The following is a 10,000-nucleotide window of genomic DNA, read 5'->3' as shown; positions in this document are numbered from 1 at the left end:
TGTCCTCCTTGGCGGAGGTAATGATAATAATAATAATAATAATAATAATAATAATAATAATAATAATAATAATAATAATAATAATAATAATAATAATAATTGGACTAAAACGTAAAATTTGAGAGTTCTGACGAGGTGAATATTGGCCCGCGCACTGAGCCCTTTTATAATTTAGAATTGCAAGATATTTCTTTGGATTTATTAAACGTAATTAGTTCTTACCTTCTAAATTCCTGGAATTTATCCATTTATTCAAACCTACCGAAATCTTGCAACCCTTCCAGAAACAACATTATTATTTCCTATTACTTCATTCTTGCCTGTTTGTCTTTCAACAATTCCAACTCTTAGTGATATAAAGATTCACTTCACGAACATCATGTTTCGAGAGAATGGAACTTGTAATGTTTCTCAAGATGATATTTATTTTGAAATTGATTTTTATGTAAGTGGGGGATATAAACTCGACGCTATATATATACACATATATTATACACACACAAACATATACATATATATATATATATATATATATATATATATATATATATATATATATATATGATAAATTTTGCCAGCTGGAAGGGGGGAGTCCCACCCTGCCAGCGGGAAGGGGGGAGCCCCGCCCTGCCAGCGGGAAGGGGAGCCCCGCCCTGCAAGCTGGAAGGGGGGAGCCACGCCCTGCCAGTGGGAAGGGGGGAGCCCCGCCCTGCCACCGAGAAAGGGGGAGCCCCGCCCTGTCAGCGGGAAGGTGGGAGCCCCGCCCTGCCAGTGGGAAAGGGGGAGCCCCACCTTGCCAGGGGGAGCCCCACCCTGCCAGCGGGAAGGCGGAGCCCCGCCCTGCCAGCGGAAAGGGGGGAGCCCTGCCCTGCCAGTGGGAAGGGGGGATCCCCGCCCTGCCAGCGGGAAGGGGGGAGCCCCGCCTTGCCAGTGGGAAGGGGGAGCCCCGCCCCGCCAGCAGGAAGGGGGTAGCTCCACCCTGTCAGCAGAAAGGGGGAAGCCCCGCCCTACCAGCGGGAGGGGGGGAGCCCGCCCTGACAGTGGAAAGGGGGAGCCCCGCCCTGCAGCGGGAAGGGAGGAGCCCCGCCCTGCCAGCGGGTAGGGGGAGACCTGCCCTACCAGCGGGTAGGGGGAGCCCTGCCCTACCAGCGGGAAGGGGGAGCCCTGCCCTGCCAGCGGGATGGTGGGAGCCCCTCCCTGCCAGTGGGAAGGGGTGAGCCCCGCGCTGCCAGCGGGAAGGGGGGAGCCCCACCCTGCCAGCAGGAAGGGGAGAGCCCCGCCTGCCAGCCGGAAGGGGGGAGCCCTGCCCTGCCAGCCGGAAGGGGGGAGCCCCGCCCTGCCAGCGAGAAGGGGGGAGCCTGCCCTGCCAGCAGGAAGGGGGAGCCCTGCCTTGCCAGCGGGAAGGGGGGAGCCCTGCCCTGCCAGCGGGAAGGGGGGAGCCCCGCCCTGCCAGCGGGAAGGGGGAGCCCCGCCCTGCCAGCCGGAAGGGGGGAGCCCCTCCCTGCCAGCGGGAAGGGGGAACCCCGCCCTTCCAGCAGAAAGGGGAGAGCCCCGCCCTGCCAGAGGGAAGGGGAGAGCCCCGCCCTGCCAGCGAGAAGGGGGGAGCCCCGCCCTGCCAGCGGGAAGGGGGGAGCCCCGCCCTGCCAGCGGGAAGGGGGAGCCCCGCCCTGCCAGCGGGAAGGGGGGAGCCCCGCCCTGCCAGCGGGAAGGGGGGAGCCCCGCCCTGCCAGCGGGAAGGGGGAAGCCCCGTCCTGCCAGCGGGAAGGGGGGTGCCCGCCCTGCCAGCTGGAAGGGGGGAGCCCCGCCCTGCCAGCGGGAAAGGGGGAGACCCTCCGGGCTAGCAGGAGGGGGCCAGCCCCGCCCAGCCAACAATAGAGATTTACTGTATCTAGCTTATTTTTAAAAAAACATGAAGGGTGGAATGAGGAAAGCAGTCATGAAAAGCAAAACAAGAATCTTGAAGACTTCTTCTTTCTCTCTTTGAGGAAGAAGAAGTCTTCAAGATTTTCGCTTTGAAGACTTCTTTCTTCTAAGAAGAAAGGGATCAACAAAAAGTGGAATCAGGAAAGCAGTCATGAAAACAAAACAAGAATCTTGAAGACTTCTTGTTCCTCTCCATGAGGAAGAAGAAGTCTTCAAGATACTAGTTTTGAAGACTTGTTCTTCCTCATGGAGAGAAAGAAGGTCTTCAAGATTCTTTTTTTGAAGACTTCTTTCTTGTCAACGACAAGTGTAATCAGGAAGGCAGTCATGAAAAGCAAAACAAGAATCTTGAAGATTTCTTCCTCATGGAGAGAAAGAAGAGGTCTTCAAGATTCTTGTTTTGAAGACATCTTTCTTCTAAGAAGGAAGGGATCAACGACAAGTGGAATCAGGAAGGCAGTCATGAAAAGCAAATCAAGAATCTTGAAGACTAATAACTGATTTATTTGAAAGGATTCGGACAGTAAATACAGGAAGAAGAGGGAGACAGGAAGGAGAACAGGAGAGAAGAAATAAAGAAGAAGTCTTGAAGATTCTTGTTTTGAAGACTTTTTTCTTCTAAGAAGAAAGGGGTCAACGACAAGCGTAATCAGGAAGGCAGTCATGAAAAGCAAAACAACAATCTTGAAGACTTCTTCCTTCTCTCCATGAGGAAGAAGAAGTCTTCAAGATTCTTGGTTTGAAGATTTCTTCTTCCTCATGGAGAGAAAGAAAAAGTCTTCAAGATTCTTGTTTTGAAGACTTCTTCCTCATGGAGAGAAAGAAGAAGTCTTCAAGATTCTTGTTTTGAAGACATCTTTCTTCTAAGAAGGAAGGGATCAACGACAAGTAGAATCAGGAAGGCAGTCATGAAAAACAAAACAAGAATCTTGAAGACTAATAACTGATTTATTTGAAAGGATTCGGACAGTAAATACAGGAAGAAGAGGGAAACAGGAAAGAGAACGGGAGAGAAGAAATAAAGAATCCGAAAAGGAGAACTAGTTATTATTTGTTGATCACTATACAATTGGGCGGATTTGAAATGAGAAATATGGAATACCGATGCATTTCCAAATCGGACTCAAATTGTCATTCATCTTGAGCAGGATTGTTAGAAAAGATAAAAAGATGGTTTTAATCGTTTTATTGATCAACCCAAATTTGCAAGATTTTATCACCAACTTGCCTCCGAGGCCATGAAAAAGGAAACAAGATTTGGGTGATGCAAAAAATGCTTTGTTAAAAGTTAAGAGAATTATTGATTCTGCGACTTTGGAAGAAAACCAAAATACATCGTCTAAAAGGAATCAACAACAAGTGGATTCAGGAAGGCAGTTATGAAAAGCTAAACAAGAATTTTCAAGACTAATAATGGATTTATTTGAAAGGATTCGGACAGAAAATACAGGAAGAAGAGGGAGACAGGAAGGAGAACGGTAGAGAAGAAATAAAGAATCCGAAAAGGAGACTTAGTTATTATTTGTTGATCACTTTACGATTGTGCGGATTTGAAATGAGAAAGTAAAGTCCATAATGTTGAAGATCCAAAAATAAAGATTGTGCAGAATAAGGCGGAAACTGCACAGAAGTAGAAAATATTGAAGGACCACAGAAAGCTAAAATTCTTCAATCTGAAGTAATTTTTTTTCCTCTAAAAGGAAGAACTTCTAAGGAGAGACACTCCAATTGGATGTCTTCCTGTTAGCACGTGCTCATAAGAAAAATAATTATCTAGGACCGACGAAGGAACGGGTTTGGGATCGGAGATTTTTGTTTTAAACGCGCCCCGAATTTGAACTTCGGGCTCCAGCTTCGGTCATTTTGTGTCAGACTCATCATCATCTGTCTGTCATCAGTGTTCGTGTCATCCAACACAAGTAACAGCTTTTAAAAGATACAACCAGCGCTCCCTTCCCCTTACGGGCTGCCAACACAAGGGGCCGTGGTCTCCCCTGTAAATAGGCGGGTCAATCTAAATCATCATCATCAGGAGAGGCAATTTGAGACTCGAGAAAGGGATCAATGGTTCAATAGGGTTCCGTCGTTATGAAACGACTTCAAGATGTTTGTCAAAAGAAATTCGGCCAAGAAGCCCAACGGCAGGAGTAGAGGAACTGGCCAACGAATACTATGAGGAAAGAGTTTGTTGCCCTTCATCAGGACCCCTAAAAGATTGATATAGAATAGTGACGACAAAACGAAAGTTAGCTTACGGGAAGAGTAGGAACGGGGTACCTTCACACGCGCCCACACGTGTGTATATATATATATATATATATATATATATATATATATATATATATATATATATATATATATATATATATATATATATATATATATATATATATATATATATATATATACTGTATATATGTGTGTGTGTGTGTGTTTGCTGGGTATTATTTTCTTACCTGTTACTATGTTGCTAATTTCTATGATAAATTAATTCATGGGGGAATAAAACATTAGAGGGGAATTCGTATAATTACGTTTAGATATAGTTGACCATAACACACAGTAAGTAGAGTATTGAGAAACTAGTTCTTCCTCATTCCTTTTTTCCTATGGAATTAAGACACTCTTAATGCATGTTGATGCTTAAGGAGGTGTAGACCCAAATGTTATTTTTCCTTCGTTTTTTATAAAGACCACTGATTTCTTAGCTCTTAGGTTGTCTGCTATTTTCTTTAAGTTATCAAATTATATGTATATATATATATATATATATATATATATATATATATATATATATATATATATATATATGTATATATATATATATATATGTGTGTATATATATATATATATATATATATATATATATATATATATATATGTATATATATGTATATTTATTTATTATAGTCACAAAAGGAGAACTGAGTTTGTGTTTTCATTTTTCCTTTCGTGGCTTTAATACTTGAATATCTTATGCTCATTGCGTGTTAGCTTTTGTGATTTCCACACACACACTCACACGCACACACACACACATATATATATATATATATATATATATATATATACATATACTTATATATAATGATAAATTTTTCACATTTAGACGTGTTTTTCATATTTATATAAGCCTTATATTATACTCCCTTAATATCTGGATTCTCTCTATACCTCGGCATCAGAGAACCAAGGGGGAATCAACCCAAGAGATAATAGCTTCTGGTCGGCCGGGGAATCGAACCCTGGTCCGAGAAACTGGCACTAAAAATGGTATTGCATACACACACGCACACACACACACACATATATATATATATATATATATATATATATATATATATATATATAATGTGTGTGTGTTTTGTATTTACAGAGGATATTTGAGACGTCAAATGATAATAAAGAATTGAAATATGGCATCTCGATTTGTAACTTTTGTATGCTTTTGCTAACAAAGACAGCCCTTTACTGTCTTTGGTTCGCTAGTTGGAGAAGGCTCCGCCCATTTCTTAATAGTAAGAAGAGCAACACCTTGTATGTTTTGTCATGGGAACACTAGAGACATCTGACGAAAGATTTCCCCCGAGTGTCGGCGTTCTTTTGATTCTAACTGTACCTCGTTGAGTAAGCGGACTCCTTCCCCAGCTACATAACCGAACCATTTCGCCCAAACACATAAATCTGTTTAGTTACATAAAGTGTTTTTATGGTACTGTAATATTTTTCTAATGGTCTGTGCGAGTCAATATCTAACACTTCAAGCTATTAGTTTCATGAAGATTTATGTCAAGACGCCGAAAGAAGTGTGGAGAGAAGATACTTGAAAGTTTATAAATTGGCAAAAAATGAATGAAGTATTGCAAGTGTTGAGCACAAGGACCTAACAAATCTTTATCTCGGAATACGTTTTTTACTTGGTCTATTTGAATGAAAACTCTAGTTTTACTCGGTGGATTATTTCTAAGAAGACAATTTTTATGTCTTGACTTGTTTGTTTAATTACTTCATATCTTAAAATTAGCACTACAATAGCACTTTATAACAGCTAGTAACTGGCATTTTTGGGGTAGTTACCCCATGACAGACACCCATTTCATGAAACATATAAAGAAAAATTTCAGAAATTTTGATGCATGTCATCAATTCCTAGCGTTGATATGACACCCAATAATTGAAAAGCTCAATGTCACTTTCATTTCATTACCCATAATTCAACAGGATCATGTTTCTCGCTTCTCAGCTGCAAAGACAAAGAATTTAAACATTTTGTTAAGAGAGAAATTATTGTTTTTGTTGATTTTTTAATGTAGTTTTTTTTATTCTGAAGGTTATTTGAATAAAGTCCTGTTCACAAGGATATTTCGAACTGATTCAAATTATATGAAGAAAATTTGAATTAGAGAAATCTCTCTCTCTCTCTCTCTCTCTCTCTCTCTCTCTCTCTCTCTCTCTCTCTCTCTCTCTCTCTCTCTCTCGGTTTTGAAAAAGGCAAGTATAAATATTTATCTTTGGAGGGATAGCATTCAGCTCAAAACGAATGGTCATGCTCCGGAACATTTTTTGACGGAGACTTTTATTCTATTTCTGTTGTACTTTTTAGCGATCCTCCTCCCGTACCCTACTCTCTCTCTCTCTCTCTCTCTCTCTCTCTCTCTCTCTCTCTCTCTCTCTCTCTCTCTCTCTCTCTCTCTCTCTCTCTCTCTCTCTGAAACGTTATTTAAATAGTTCCGGCTATTGATCCAACGTTGTGTTTCTTTCACACTCAGATCAAGTTATTTGCCACATAACATGTTTATTAGCCAGAGATCAGGATATTATCCAAACAACAGACCATTTGTATAGGTCAGGTCATTTGCCAAAGAACATGTTTCTTAAATAACAAGTCATTTGCCACAGTACAGGCAAATTGTCATAGAACAAGTCATTTGCCATAGAACAAGTCATTTGTCATAGAACTGGTCATTTGCCAGAGAACATGTCTTTTGTCAGAGAACAAGTCATTTGTCATATAACAGGTCATTTTCCAGAGGACAGGTCATTTGTCCTAGAATAGGTATTTGTCATAGAACAGGTCATTTACCATAGAACATGTATTTTGTTAGAGATCAGATCATTTGTCATAGAACCGGTCTTTTGTCAGAGAACAAGTCATTTGTCATAGAACAGGTCATTTGCCAGAGAAAATGTCTTTTATCAGAGAACATGTCATTTGTCATAGAACATGACGTTTGTCAGAGAACAAGTCATTTCTCATAGAACAGGTCATTTGCCAGAGAACATGTCTTTTGTCAGAGAACAAATCATTTGTCATAGGACATGTCATTTTCTAGAGAACATGTCTGTTGTCAGAAAACAAGTCATTTGTCAATTGTCATATAACAGGTCATTTGTCATAAAACAGGTCATTTGCCAGAGAACAAGTCATTTACCAGAGAATTGAAGTTTAAAGTAGAATCTCCATAGGACAAGTCCTCCACCAATGGGACAAATCGAAACGAAATGGAACTTGTGAATTATGAATTTGAGCTATATGGAACTAGGAGGAAACGTAAATAATTGCAGCTAGGAATAAAATTTAAGGAGTTAAGACTTCTTGATGTAAGACAGAAAACTGGAATAGAGGGGGAGTTGATGGTTCAAAAGTGAGCGCAGTTAGGGCATACAGTTCACTTCGTGAGGTGCAATGATTAAGAAGTGGAAGCCATACTATCTAAAATATGAAAGAGACGAATACTAATTAACTAACGAGAGGTATTTGAAAGTCGAACCAAAATCTGTTTCCTCGAAGAGCAAATGTCAAAGAAAATAAACTAAAAGAAATCCAAATACTTTTGTGATCCGGCCTATTATTCAGCATCAATTTGCACAGAGTTTGAATAGAATTATCTCAAAATAAACCTGCTTCTGCGTGAAATATAAAAATCAACTCTACGTAAAACCAGTTGTAGATAAGTATGCGAAACTCAAAAATATTTAAGCCAACTCTCAAAACGATGTGGTGTCTTTCAAAAAGCAAACATACCAAACCATCTCACGTCCGAATTGGGTTGCTATCCTAAGCCACAAACCTTAGGGAGGTGTCGTAAAAAAGACAGCTAATGAAATCATCCTCGCAAAAGGAAAAAAAAAAGCACACTGTACGGTTTAGATTAATTCCTCCCCTAAAAATACACACAGCGAAGGGTGGCGATCTCTTTGTCCCCAAGCAATTTGCCTCCAATGATTATATTACCACGCCACTTACGCTGACAGCAATAGTGCTTCAACAATCCAGTCCAAGCGGAATCAGCTTTAATCAACTCCCATAACGCCATAGAAATGCGAGACATACAGGGAATCGCTCTCGGCCCACCAACCAGGCTCTGGGCCTTCTCTACCCACCCCCAGGTGGGGACAGCTTCAACACACCCCCCTCCCCCCTTTCTCCCTACTCCAACCAATCCGAAACCATCACATCCTCTTTACGTCATTGGGAGACCAGCAGCCATTGGACGGTCGGTCACGTAGATGATTTTAAATCTGATTAATCCTGGTCGAAATAACCAATTACGTTGTTCAAAACCACCTAATTTCGAGGCAAAAAGTATATAAATTATTGTTTTTGAGTGACTGAAAATTAAAATCAAGATGTTGTAAATTGTTAAATTAGATGGATTTGTTTATATAAAACTGCAATTAAATGTGATTATACTGTAAATATTGTGATTGTAAAGAATATGTAATTTAACTTTTTAATAAAAAGAAAAAAAATAATTTCGAGGCAGTCATGTCTCGGTATATCACTTAGATCTTTCTTTGATTTTTTCGTATTTTTTTTTTAATTTATCCGACTTTTCTGGCCTTCGTGTCCGTTTAAAACTAATGGCGGAAAGCGAAATAAAAAGAAAAAATTACGAAAAACGACAATTGAAATACTAATATCAATTAGCCATAAGGCAGCATTTCCAGTGTAACGAACCATACGTCTTTCTCCCTCTGCTTCTAAAATCAAAATGTACGTAATTACAGAATCTCTCTCTCTCTCTCTCTCTCTCTCTCTCTCTCTCTCTCTCTCTCTCTCTCTCTCATATTTACGAGTAGGCTTAAAGCCAACACTGGTGGGAAAATTATTCTTGGTCAAGGACAAAAGACAAAAATTAATGTATTCATATGAAAACACTGCAGTGTTTTATCAAGCAGTTACTGAAACAGCTTTTGTCAAATGCATTTCCTTGGATTTATGCATGCTTTCAAACGTGCGTGCAAATTATCATATGTAAATACCGAGAATAGATAAATTATTACTTTTTGGTATGAAAGCTTTCTGCGTACTTATATTAAAGTATTGTAAAAGCGTGCGCTCTCCAATTGTCGTTGTAGATCATAATTTGAGATTCCCGTGTGTGTGTGTGTGTGCGTGTGTGTTTGCTTTGCTCACTTATTAAAGCCTCTCTGCTCATGCTATTAAGTTTATTAATTTCAGGGGGATGTTTAGCTGCTAGAGTTAATTGAACTATGATTTCATCAATCGAATGCAACAACGATTTCGGGAATTTTTTAACAACAAATGCAGCTGTTTCTAGTCCACTGCTGGACAAAGGCCTCAGCATTATGCCATGTCAATTCATATATTGGGTTTAGCCATTTTGTATCACCACGCTGGCCACTGCGGATTGGTGTTGGTGGGGAATTTTCGTGTGATCGCTCACAGCAAACCAACCTAGTATAAGTGGCCTTGCTTAGTACAGCTTTGCTGATCATGGCGACGCACAAACCCTTCAACCATGTTAAGGTATCACCACTTTCTGTAGTTAGGGGAATTCCACGGAGACATAAACAAATTTAAAGATTAAACTATTTATGCGTTACTTACAACGATGTATATAATAGAGGGGTAACAAATATGAAATTATCGTCCTGATTTTGAAAATATCTTAGACGATGAGAGGTTTTATAACGGATAAAAAGATTTAAAGTTACTGGTAACCTCTCCTAGCAATATGAGGTGATTGAAAAGTCTGAAATTTATCATTCATGAATCAAAATTTCACTATTGCATCTCTGAGAAAATTACTTTATAGGGGACATTCAAAAC

Source organism: Palaemon carinicauda, chromosome 20, assembly GCF_036898095.1.
Source record: "Palaemon carinicauda isolate YSFRI2023 chromosome 20, ASM3689809v2, whole genome shotgun sequence".
NCBI lineage: Eukaryota > Metazoa > Arthropoda > Malacostraca > Decapoda > Palaemonidae > Palaemon > Palaemon carinicauda.
This window is presented reverse-complemented; position numbering follows the sequence as displayed.